The sequence below is a fragment of the Phodopus roborovskii genome, unplaced genomic scaffold, assembly GCF_943737965.1.
Source record: "Phodopus roborovskii unplaced genomic scaffold, PHOROB, whole genome shotgun sequence".
Taxonomy (NCBI): Eukaryota; Metazoa; Chordata; class Mammalia; order Rodentia; family Cricetidae; genus Phodopus; species Phodopus roborovskii.
In genome coordinates, this window is record NW_026126616.1 from 2,767,187 (window position 1) to 2,780,687 (window position 13,501).

The following is a 13,501-nucleotide window of genomic DNA, read 5'->3' on the forward strand; positions in this document are numbered from 1 at the left end:
CTTCACCTTCCTGCAGCACTCACTCTCCATGACAGCAGAACAGCACATGAAGACTGAGACCCACAGACAGGGCTGCGGGTGTAGCCAGACTGATGGAGGGTTCGCCTAGCCTGTGCAAGTCCTGGGTTGGCTCCCCCGGGTGACACAAACTGGTGGCACAGGCTTGTGATCCCAGCACTTGAGAGGCAGAGGCAGGCATCCTGGGCCCACTGACAACTAATAATGGGGAGGAAGCAGAGAACCCCCCTCCCGAACAGGAGTGGGTGTGTGTGCAAGATGAGACTGAGTTCCCAATGCGATTCGATGTCACTTTGCATCTGAGAAAGAACCTGTCTAGCCCAGCACACGGCATTGAGCTCGAGCTCTTCCACTCTGCAGCTACCTGCTTCTGAGGCCATAACAAAGTATGACAGCTGGGCATGGCGACACCGTCTCAGAGAAAAAAAAAAGTCAAGGGCTCAGCGGAGCTCTTAGAGCAGAGGATCCAGGTTCAGTTCCCAGCACCCACACAGCAGCTCCTGTTAGTATCTCCAGTTGCAGGTGCACGAATTCCAACACCCTCTTTCGGCCTCTGTGGACACCAGGCGTGAATGTGCTACACGTATGTAATGAAAAGAGGAGCCATGACTGTGCAGGGGCACTGGATAGGAGGAAAGCCTGCTGACCTCAAAGTGCAAACGAGGATATGTGTTAAGGAAGAGATTTTGCTTTTTTTTTTCCACAGAAGAAAAGCTATGGGACCATATAATTGATAAAGCTTAGATTGCAACAGGAGAGACGTCTTGATTAGGAGAAGCAATAATTCCTCAAATAGCTTGGTATTCAATTCAGACTAACTTATAAGGCTAACAAATGCCTTTCATTTGATCAGACATAAAAACATATAAAAATAACAATATCAATAATAATAATAATATTTTTGGAATCATAATTTACTACAGGTACAATTGCCTTACTGGCATGAAAGGCAAAATGAGTTTTCTTAAACCACATGTCTCAATTCCATATTAGAATGTTAAAATGTAGATTGCCATGTGGCCCACACCATCTTGTACATCAGCTTTGAGTTTCCTTTGAAACTACAAAGGATATTTTTATTGTTTGGTATTAAAAATCCAGTAAAGCTATTTGAAACTGTCGCTGGAGGTTTCTTGTCCTGCCAGATCCTGACACCCAAGCCCCAAATAAATACACAGAGACACTATATTTTAATTATAAAACTATCTGCCAATGGCTAGGGATCTTATTTAATAGCTGTCTTAATCATTAACCCATAACTGCACACACACACACACACACACACACACACACACACACAGCCTTATCTTACCAGAGAATGCCTGGTGTATCTCATCGTCCTGATCTCTCCATGGCACCCCTTTGTGGCGCCTCTCTGCCTACCCTTCCCAGAATTCTCCTTGTCTCCTAGCCCCGCCTATCTTCCTACCTCTGTTGGCCAAACAGTATTTTATTCATCAACCAATAAGGAAACCATATACACAGAAGGACATCCTCCATCATAAAAGTTTTTTAAGTAAATCCAATGCATTACCACAATTCAAACTTGTTTTATAAATGCCTAAGAGCTGGAGTGATTTGGAGTTGGGATAAGACATTTGAGCAAGGCAGTGATGGCCTGTGTCTTTAATCACAGTAGATACAGGTGGGGCTCTATAAGTTAGCTGATTTCCAAATTCTAGAGTTACAGTGAACAAGGCTACCCTACCACCCAGGCACAAAATTCTCTAATGTTTGCACATTAGAGAAATAACATGCCATATTTACAGATTATTCCACAAACCCTCTACAGGGTTACTTAAAAGATAGGCTAAAATCAAAATGAATGTCCTTTGTGATCTAAAAATAACTTTGAACACACATATATATATATATATATATATACACACACACATATATGTACATATATATACACATATGTAAAGAGAGAGAAGAAAGGGAATATAGGTTTATTTATACACAATACCAAGGAACATTTAATTTCAAAATTTCAAAACAAATATGTCCTCTCTCCTTGAGATAGAACTTTGCCCTTCTACCGGGACTCCTGGTTCTTAGGCCTTTGTACCCAGACTGTTACGCCACTGGATTTCCTGGTTCCTCACTTCCTGGAGACATGTGTGGGCCTCCTTGGCCTCTGCAATCCTGTCAGCGAATTTAATTTCCCATATAAATATCCACGGCACTTCCCTCCCTCCCTTTACCATCCTCCCTTCTCCTCCTCACCGTCCTTCTTCGTTGTTTCTGTTCTTCTGGAGAATCCTACCTAATAAGATGTCTCTGTGTCCCCTTCATGCATATTCACAGTGTATTGGCATCTAAGTGGACCTAAGTCCCTTTGGTCTTTGACTGTCCCTTGAGAGACCGATATTTATTCTACCACCAGGTAATATGCCTTGGTTTTCCCTCCCCCGGCTCTCTGGATCGGCTGGTCACCCTTTGATTAGGATTAGGGAAATTCTACTGGGCAGGGCCGCCCTCGACTCAGAGCTTCCTCCTAAACCTCTCTTTATCAATTTAGTCTACGCCCTGAGAGTGTTGGCAGGTTCTGCTCAATGACATTCTTGGATATCATTTCCCTCTGTGACCAACAGGGTGTGTTAATATCTTAGCTAATGAGTGATGGGAAAAGGAAAGAGATCTACACGCAGTCAACCCATAATCCCCTCAACACAGGTACTGGATTATATGCTCCTGGCTTCTTCATCTTCCCAGCTCTTTCATAATCTAAAGTGTGTGTGTGTGTGTGTGTGTGTGTGTGTGTGTGTGTGTGTAAGCCTGGGCACCAGGGCATATGTGTGGAAGTCAGGGAAAAACTTGTGGAATTGGATCTCTCCTCTACTATGCGGGTATCAGGGAAGAATCTCAGATCATCAGACTCTGACAGGAGCCTTTACCTGCTGAGTCATCTCATGTATTTGTTTGTTTATTTAGTGTGTGTTTATATGTGTGTGTGTGCATGCATGCATGCATTATGCTCCACAGTATGCATGTAGAAGTCAGAGGACAACTTTCGGGAGTTGGCTCTCTCCTTCCAGCTTGTTGAGCCAGAGTTCCTCTTGCCTCTCTGTATACTCCAGTTTAGCGGGCTCCCCTGTCTCTATCTCCCACCTTGCCCTAGGAGTTCTGGAATTGCAGATGTGCATCACCACATTCCCTTTTCCCACGGGTTCTGGGGCTTGAACTTAAGCTATCAGGTTTGCACGCCAAGTGTTTGTACCCAGTGAGCCATCTCCCTAGCCCCGCAAACAAGCCTTTGGAGGACAGTGTAGATCTGAGTCGGAGCATCCTGATGGTCAATCCCCAAGGCAGATTCAAGCCTTCAGATGACTGTGACCAATCACTTGACTGCAGTGTTATGACTGCGTGGAGGCAGACCCCTCCCCACAAAGCCATTACTGGAGTCCCACCCTCAGACCTATGTGAGATCATAAATGTTTACTTTTTATTGTCCTTCTGATCAGATCTCATACAGCTCAGGCTGACCTTTGAACTCCCTAGGGAGCTGAGGATGACCTTGAACTGATCTTTCTGCCTCTACCTTCCAAGTGCTGGGTTAGAGAGTTATATGCTCTGTTGAGGCTTGAACTCGGGGCTTTGTGCAGTTAATCCAAACGTCTTGAACTTAGCCTCAGACAGACTTTTCAGACAAGGAGAAAAAGCAGCCACATTCTTCATCAAAATATAACAAGATCATCTGTGGGCCACATACTAACATTTTTCTCCTCTGAAACCACTTCAGCCAGGCCGCCACAATTTCAAATCATCCTCAGTGTCACCGTCTTCCGTGTTTTTATTCATACGGCCCATTAAACCCACATGTTTTTCTAATCCAAAATCCCAAAATCCACATTCTTCCAAACTAAAGCATGGTCAGGCTTGTCACAGCAATAACTCAGTCCCTGGTGCCAACTTCTTAGTTAGATTTCTATTGCTGTGAAGAGACACCATGACCACGGCCACTCTTATAAAGGAAAACACGTAACTGGAGATGATTTACAGTTTCAGAGGTAGCTACATGGTGTCTCCCTGCCGGCTCTCCCCAGAATCCTCCTAGTTTGATATTCCCACCTATACTTACTGCCTGGCTACTGGCCAATCAGCATTTGCTCATCAACCAGTAAGAGAAACATATATTCACATCACACAGGACATCCCCGAATCACCTCTTAACAGAGCCACACCCTGAGGGCCAAGCATTCAAACACATGAGTCTATGAGGACCATTCCTATTCAAACCATCACACCTAGTGTGTGTGAAACCCTGAGTTGATCCTCAGCACCACATAAACTGGATGTGGTGGCTCAGGCCTGTAACCCCAGCACCCAGGAGACAGAGGCAAGACAATCACAAATCACAAGTTCAAGGGAATCCCTAGTTCCGTAGGAAGCGAAGGGCACGTGAGCCAGTCAAAGACCGTGTAGAGGGGAAGTCCACAGGGCGAGTCCCGAGATGTTTACAAAAAAGGGTGATTGGTTGCCGAGAGCAAACAGATGAGGTCACTGCATGAACGGCTCATGTCCAGTAGGTGAAGCATAGGGCACCTAGGCGCATGATAGGTTGACCTTTAAAACCATTGGCTGGCTGTTCTCCTGCGGGTTTTTGCTTTAAAAGATGCTTGCTATGGGGCAATAAACAAGTTCCTGCTGACTAGACTCCCCACTGGGTCTGTCTCCAGTCACAGGACGCTGGGGAATGGGTGAGCGGTACACCTACCCTTCCTCGGACACAGCTCAGCCTTCCGTGGTTGGGCTAAGACCCTGCAAGTTAGTTTGAGGCTAGCCTGGACCCCCTTTCTCAAAGAGAACAAACAAACAGAAAGGATGGAAGGGTGGTATCTGACCCAAAACCACTCTTTGAGCTGGTCACCTTGGCTGGGAGAGGTCAGGTCCTATGATTGGCAAGCTTGTGTCAAATTCATATGTAATATGAATTATGGATAGCTGTACTCACTGGGGCTTTGTAGTTAGAAGAGCAGAAACAAACTAAATAGCAACTGGGATTTTCAAAAGATGTTTATCTTAGAGCCATCATTGCAATGGGAATAGATGTGCCACAATCGACTATGGAAAGATTCTGAGGGTTTGGGCAATGGGAAAGTTCTTTTCTTTTCAATTAAAAGTATTTCTCTAGTTATTCATTGCATGTGCAAACTTGTCCCAGCACCCCACATGGAGGCTAATAACTGTCACTCCAGTTCCAGGGGATCCGATGCCCTCTCCTGGCCTCTATGGGCACTGCACACACGTGGTGCACAGATGCACACGCAGGCAAAACACACGAAGTAAAAATGAGCAAGTCATTAAAGCAAAGTTCAGTCCATGCCCGTTCCCTGCTCTTGCGCTCCCTTTATTGTGTGTCTCACACGCCGTGCACTTCCACTCAGGCTGTCTTACTAACGTGCGGTTGTCCATTAGTTTGTTCTGAGGCCGGTATCTCTAAGTAAAGGAGACTGGCTGCAAGTTCACAGAGATCTGCCTGCGATCACCACCAGGCTAGGCTGACCGTTGCCTTCTAATGCTTTCGTTTGCATTGTTGATTAGCGGAACCGCGGTTATTTATTAACTCAGTTGAAAGGAGTCAGCCAAGCAACATCACAAGACAAAATTAACCTCCCTTTGCAGCTGTTATCTGTAACACTGTTCAACACAGTATGCACAGTGCCTGCTATTCAGGGCTTGACCCCAAAAAACAAACTCTAGTCCTAGTGTAGATGGCACAGAAAACCAGGCACTCTACAGAGACCCTTTCTCCTGTCTGCTTGTCCCCTCGTGTGCTTATTTTCTCCACAGGACAGGGAGCAAATCCCCAGACTGGCTCTGCAGAGTTTTGATATCTGTGCCTGACACATGTTCTTTCTGGGTCCTTCACTAATTCTACCGAATTCTGCCTCAGTTGAGCCATGGTCAACAGCGCTGTGCTGAAGGGTTAGACCTCACGCTTGAGTCGCTAGGGAACAAACCCCAGCGTGAGTGAACCCTGGTGGAAACTGAGGCAGGCATTCTTAAGGCACCCCGTATAAACATACTGGTGGCACTAAGCTCAAACACGAAGAAAGTGACGGCGCCTCAGGAGGAAGAGGAAGGGACTAGGGGATTGTGCTAGCCACCGTTTGTTCCTGTCACACATGCCCACGATGTCACACATGCCTCGTTCTGTCTCCCTGTTTGGGAGGCTTTCGTTCACGGTTGACTCTTCCCCCACCATCATCATGGCTGCAGCAGGATGTGTTGGAGCTGCGTTTCCGACTTCGTGACGACCAGAGAGAGAGAGAGAGAGTCCGTGAAACAACCTCTGTCCTCAGTGACACACTTCTCTCAAGGAGTCCCGTGTCTTTCCCCCATCCCTTGGCAATTGCACTGACTGCTCTTCCAGAGGTCCTGAGTTCAATTCCCAGCACCCACATGTTAGCTCACTACCATCTGTAATTCAGTCTGATGCCCTCTTCTGGTGTGCAGGCAGACATGTAGACCGAACACTATATACATAATAAATACATCTTTAAAAATGAATAAATAAATAATTTAAAATTATAGTTCAAAGAGGGGTGGACAGTGGTAAGAGATGGATGTAATTTAATGGCTTGGGTCGAGGATGCTTCCTGGAGGAGGTGTGCCTAAGCTTTGCCGTCATTGTGACGGAATGCCCCAGGCAGCTTCAAGTGGGGGTGGGGGCCGCTTATTTGGCTACAGGTTTTGGAGACTCCAGTCAAGGTTCTGCTGTCTCAGTTACTTTCCGGCTCATGGCAAGGCAGGCAATAGAGAAAAGCCACTCACATCACAGCAGCCAGTAAGCAAAGAAAGGAGGAGGGAGGGGTCAGAGCTCAAAATGCCCTCAGATGGAATCCTCAGCTGCTCGATTCCTCATCTGGACCACTCCCCCACTGCCCCCAAAATTCAACAAAACGAACAAACAAAAACCCAAAAACTACAATGAGGGGCTGGAGAGATGACTCGGAGATTAAGAGCACTGGCTGCTCTTCCAGAAGTCCTGAGTTCAATTCCCAGCAACCACATCTGTAATGAGATCTGGTGCCCGCTTCTGGCCTGCAGGCATGCATACATGCAGGCAGAACATTGAATACATAATAAATAAATAAATAAAAATAAATAAATAAATCTTAAGAAAAATACAATGAAAGGGAAGGAACAAGGGTAAGGAGTTTACATCAGACCCAAGAAAGAGAAACTTATAAATGTATAAATGTATTCTTTTTTTTTTTTTTTTTTTTTTTTTTTTTTTTGGTTTTTCAAGACTTGGTTTCTCTGTGGCTTTGGAGGCTGTCTTGGAACTAGCTCTTGTAGACCAGGCTGGTCTCCTACTCACAGAGATCCACCTGCCTCTGCCTCCCGAGTGCTGGGATTAAAGGCATGGGCCACCAACACCTGGTTGGAAACTTATTCTTTTAAAATAAATTTTTAAACTGGTGTTTTGTCTGTATGTATGTCTAGAGTTACAGACAGTTGTGAGCTGTCATGTGGGTGCTGGGAATTACACCTGGGTCCTCTGGAAGAGCATTCAATGCTCTTAACTGCTGAGCCATCTCTCCAGCCCCCAGGAACTTACTCTTAATTTCAAACAGAAACCTTAACTTGCAAGGACTTAACATAGGACAGACAGGGACTTATTCTTAACTGTCTCAGCCTGCAATATATTTTTCCTGTCTTGGTCTCCCATTAACTTGCTTGTTTCAGTCTCACAGGGGACCTCTGTGCATCTGAGGTCACCATGGCTACACAATGAGATCCTGCCTCAAAAAAACAAAACAAAACAAAAAAAAAAAAAAAAAAAAAAACAAAAAAAAACAAACAAACAAAAAAAAAACCTATCAATGTATTAACCCTTCATAGGTCAAAGCCTTCATGATTGATCTAATCCCTTTGCACACCAAGACGCACTCACTGACGTGCTCTGCTAACCTCCCAGGGACATCTCAGTCCAACCAATTTGACAATCTGGATTAACCATCACGAAGTGTTATCTAACCTAAATGTGGAAGAATACTGGGGAGTCGGCCAAGCAAATGGCAAAGGGTGAGGTGTGAGCCGGTAAACTCCCTGGGTGGAATTACTATTAGGCAAACCAAGAATGTGCTTAGAGAAAGGGATATCAGAAAAGCCGAGGAGGGCTGGGATGTGGCTCGATGGCAGAGCACTTAACTAGGGTGAATGAGGCCTAGCAGCACAGCAAGGGAAAAGAAAAGGAGGAAGAGAAATTTGATAATACAAAGCGGACAGAGGTGCCCACCCTGGCAACGCTGAGCTTTGTGGGACTGTGGTTTTGCCTTTGGCACAGCGGCTGCACCTTAATCTACTGCTATTTCAGCCAATAACTGCAACTCTGCAGTTGCCAGCCTGCTTCTCTGGCAGTGGCTCTGCTCTGTCTCTGCCACTAAAGGTAGCTTTAACTAAATCTCCATCATAAAAAGACTTGAGATTCAAAGGTGAAAACCTGCTAGCTCCGGGAGGTTGAGTAGCAACTAAGTAACCTTTCCTCCTTGCTGGCCTCTCCCAAAAAGCATATCCTTCTGCTCTGTGGAAACAAAACAAAACAAAAAGCTGCCCGACTCAAAACCCCTGCCTACGACTTCCAGTGCGTCTCCCTGCCTCTTCCAGATGCCCTCTGAAGCTCTATGATTACTCTCTGTCAATTAGCTGCTAACTCAGCCTCCTGACCCAAGGTTAATTTTATTTAATTAGTGCAAATGCAAACTCCGGGTTCGCAGTGTGCTCCCGACACTTTACGGTGAAACCCCCTTTCCATTTGAAGTATTAGTATTTATGAGAGAGGCTTCAAATATTCAGCGTAGAGTCATTAAACATCTCTAGGTGTGTCATGTACCTGAAGTAGGAGGCATGTTAGTAGCCTGCCATAGCTCACTCTACAGCTCCTTTCCCCCAGGCAAGGTTCAGCTTGCCTGAGCAACCCCTCCCTTCTAGATCCATCCATTCCCTAGAGTCCTTATTAAAATTTACTGCTCTGTTACTCCTTCCCTCGGGCACCTCTAATCCACGGTGTTAATCACCATGGAGCACATAAATTACTTCCATAACTGGTTAAACTAGGTAATCCTTACTGGACGGCACGACTCTGCTGGGGTAGAGAAATATTAATAAAGGTTATATATACCTCCTAAATACCCAGTTATTCTTAGTTTTAATAACCTCTTCAGTCATAACCATCTCAATCACCGTAACCCATGACTAGTGGTCTTTAGCTGTCTTTCTGTGAGCCGGCAGTACTACAAACCCTGTCTACTGCCTAGTATTTCCTAACAAAACAACTCTGTGAGCAAAGCAGGTGAAGAAGTCCCTCAGCCTGCAGAAATAAAGGCATGTGGGTTTTGGTAGCCTGTGGTCTCCAGAGCACGCAGCTGGCGGAGGATGGCTGGAGAGTTCTAAGCTAAACTCTCCTTGACTCCACCCACCACCATCCCTGATACCAAGCCAGGGACCCAAGGGTAATTTGGGGGCTAGAGTGGTCTATCACTAAAACGCCAGCCCACACACTCTCTCTCTCTCTCTCTCTCTCTCTTTCTCTCTCTCTCTCCCTCCCTCCCTCCCTCTCTCTCCATCTACATCTCCATTGCTTTGGCTTGAAAGTGGTCCCAAAGTTCAGGCCCAGGAACATAATTCCCAACACAACAGAGCCCGTAAGAGGTGATTAGGTCCCTGGAACATCTGCTCTCACCAATGCTACTCATGTGATCATCTCCAGGGTGGGCTTCTTAGGAAAGTTAGGATGGCCCTCTCTGTACCTCTCCTTTCTCCTCCCTCCTCCACTAACCTGGTCTGACAGGGATAAAGAAGGCGCTTGCCAGATGCCCCAGGTGCAACATATAGCCTTTGATTTTAGATCCCCAGCCTCCAAGGCAATGAGCCAGTAAACCTGTTCACTATGAATTGCTGACTCTGAGGGATTTGGGTACAGCAGGCTGGACTAGACAGCGTCTCCATTAAGAAATGGTTCGTGGGCAGTAAGGGGGTTCATCTGGTAAAGGCAGTTAGGTACCTGAGTTTGAGCCTTGGAATCCACGTGCTGCAAGCAGGGAACCGACTCCAGAAAGTTGACCTCTGACCTCCACACATGGGCCACAGAAGTGGAACATACACAGACAGAAGTAAGTACATGTGAAAACAAATGGTTCGGATTGATGCTGTGCACGCCTGTAATCCTAGCACTTAGGAAGATGGGGTTGGGGGGGGGTCTCCAGTTTGAGGCCAACTTCAGCTGCAAAGTGAGGCCCTGTCTCAAAAGAAGGGAAAAACAAAAAACCAACCAACCAAACAAACAAAACAAAACAAAACAAAACCAAAAAACCAAAAAACCCCAAAACCCAAAAATTCCTTACAAACCACTTTTAGCTGGTTTATGCCACACTGCTATTATGACAAGGTGAAAGGACCGATTGTAATGGGAGCTTGAGTGTCCTCCCCAAACTGTTAAAGGTGTGTGTGTGTGTGTGTGTGTGTGTGTGTTATTTTGTTCCTTTGCTCTACCCCCTGACCTCTGAGGAGCTTCAGCAAGGAGTTGGGTACTGCAGCTGGAAAGGCCCTCCTCCGGTGAGCCTTAACCCGAGCCCAGCTGAGAGCTTAGGTAATGGCCATGATAAAGACAAAAACAACAACAACAACAAAAAACAATAAACAAAACAAAACAAAAAACCCCAGTACTACAGCCACCTGCAAATGATTCCCCACAGAGGCTGAGACGTGGACACTGTTTCTCACCAGTGTTCGGAATGATTTGTTACACAGCACTAAGTAATCAATACAACCTAATCACCTAACCATTTGAAAGGCTGAATGTGGCATAAACCAAAATTCGTGCTACCAGCTAAAAGTGGTTTGTAAGGAATTTTTGGGTTTGGGGGTTTTTTGGTTTTGTTTTGTTTTGTTTGTTTGTTTTGTTTGGTTGGTTGGTTTTTTGTTTTTTCCCTTCTTTTGAGACAGGGCCTCACTTTGCAGCTGAAGTTGGCCTCAAACTGGAGACCCCCCCCCAACCCCATCTTCCTAAGTGCTAGGATTACAGGCGTGCACAGCATCAATCCGAACCATTTGTTTTCACATGTACTTACTTCTGTCTGTGTATGTTCCACTTCTGTGGCCCATGTGTGGAGGTCAGAGGTCAACTTTCTGGAGTCGGTTCCCTGCTTGCAGCACGTGGATTCCAAGGCTCAAACTCAGGTACCTAACTGCCTTTACCAGATGAACCCCCTTACTGCCCACGAACCATTTCTTAATGGAGGCGCTGTCTTAGTCCAGCCTGCTGTACCCAAATCCCTCAGAGTCAGCAATTCATAGTGAACAGGTTTACTGGCTCATTGCCTTGGAGGCTGGGGATCCAAAATCAAAGGCTATATGTTGCACCTGGGGCATCTGGCAAGCGCCTTCTTTATCCCTGTCAGACCAGGTTAGTGGAGGAGGGAGGAGAAAGGAGAGGTACAGAGAGGGCCATCCTAACTTTCCTAAGAAGCCCACTCTGGAGATGATCACATGAGTAGCATTGGTGAGAGCAGATATTCCAGGGACCTAATCACCTCTTACGGGCTCTGTAGTGTTGGGAATTACGTTCCTGGGCCTGAACTTTGGGGACCACTTTCAAGGCAAAGCAATGGAGATGCAGATAGATAGATAGATAGATGATAGATAGATGATAGCTGATAGATAGATGATAGATAGATAGAGAGCATCTATGTCTGTGTGTGTGTGTGTGTGTGTCTTTGTGTGTGTGTGTGTCTGTGTCTGTGTGTGCGTGCGCGCGCGCACGTGTGTGTCTTTGTGTGTGTGTGTGTGTGTGTGTGTGTGTGTGAGCTTCAGAGGGTGGTGAGGTGGGACTAGAGGAACGTTATAGCTGAGATAGGAGAAAGATGCGGAAGCCATACCCTTCTGGGCCTCAGCACGCAGAAAGGACCGAGAAAGCCTGACAATGGCGCACGCCTTTAATCCCAGCACTTGGGAGGCAGAGGCAGGCATAACTCTGTGAGTTCGAGACCAGCCTGGTCTACAGAGCGAGTTCCAGGAAGGAAGGGAGGAAGAAAGAATGAAAGGAAGGGCTGAGAAGAGAGAGGCTAGTGTAGAATTGGGGTGTGAAACGGAGAACGTGCTGTGATAGACTGTGATGGCCGTCCTTGGTTGTCAACTTGACGACGTCGGGAACTAATTAAACCCCAAGTGTCTGGGTCCATCTTTGAGGGAGTTTTCTTGATTGAATCATTTGAAGTGGGAAGACCCACCCCAACTCTGGATCTTTTGAGGTGAAAAGTTTTAGTTGGAATATGGATCAAGTCTTCTGCCGGCAAGCCTACATAAAGGACATGGAAGAAGCCAGCGCCTGCTCTCTGCATTGTTTGCCCTTGGTGTCGTTGGGAAGTCCGTTTCTTCACTGGCAGTAGAGCCTGTTTCTTCAGGATTCCAGTATATACTGAAGACCAGCTGATACATCCAGTCTTGACGGCTGGACAGTTACTGGATTCGTGGACATTTCATACAGAGCCAGCCATTGTTGGATTAGCTGGACCACAGCCTATAAGCCATTCTAATAAATTCCATAAGTACATACGGAATTGATTTGATCACATATATGTGTACATATGGGATTTTAAAAAGATCCATATATAGGAATATCTCTATGAATTTGTATCTATCTATCAATTGACCTATCTATCTATCTATTTATCTATCCTATTAGTATTGCTCCTCTAGAGAACCCTGACTAATACAGACAGACGCCAGTGGTGCATGCTTGTAGTCTCAGTTACTCAGGGGCAGGAGCAGGGGATCTTGTGTTTAAGGTCAACACTAGTAGTATTATTACTGTTACACAGACGTAACAGAGGGCTAGAGATATAGCTCAGCTATTAAAGGCTAGGCTCACAATCAAAACTATAAGAAATAACAGAGGAATAAATTTGGCTGTATTGATGTTTAATAAGGATCAGGAGAAACAGATAGGCCAAATAGATGTTTATTCAGGGAGAAATAACTCACAACATAGACAGATGAACACCAGTAGGTTCCTGGTCCTAAGGATGCCTCTGGATGCTCTCCAGAGAGCAGGAGAGAGCTCTCTGAGCCCCTCCTCAGCCTTAGTTCCCCTAGGTCACATGTGGCCTAGTCTCCACCCCCAACGAGCGTGGTCTATGCCACAGGTGCAGACAAGGTGAATATCTCACTACATGGCTGGTGAGAAGGGAATTCAAGTCAGGTTGTTCATCGGATCATTCAGCACCTCAGGAATTGCTCCCTGATTTGTCTAAGAAATATTTGTATGTTCTAGACATAGGAGCTCAATAAACAACATCTTTCTCAATCTTTCTGTATATTTTATGCATATACACACTTATTTTGCCTGTTTGTTTTTTCGAGCCAGGGTTTCTCATTGTAGCCTTGGCTATACTGGAACTCGCTCTGTAAACCAGACTGGCCTTGAACTCACAGAGATCTGCCTGGGTCTGCCTCCTGAGTGCTGGGATTAAAGGCG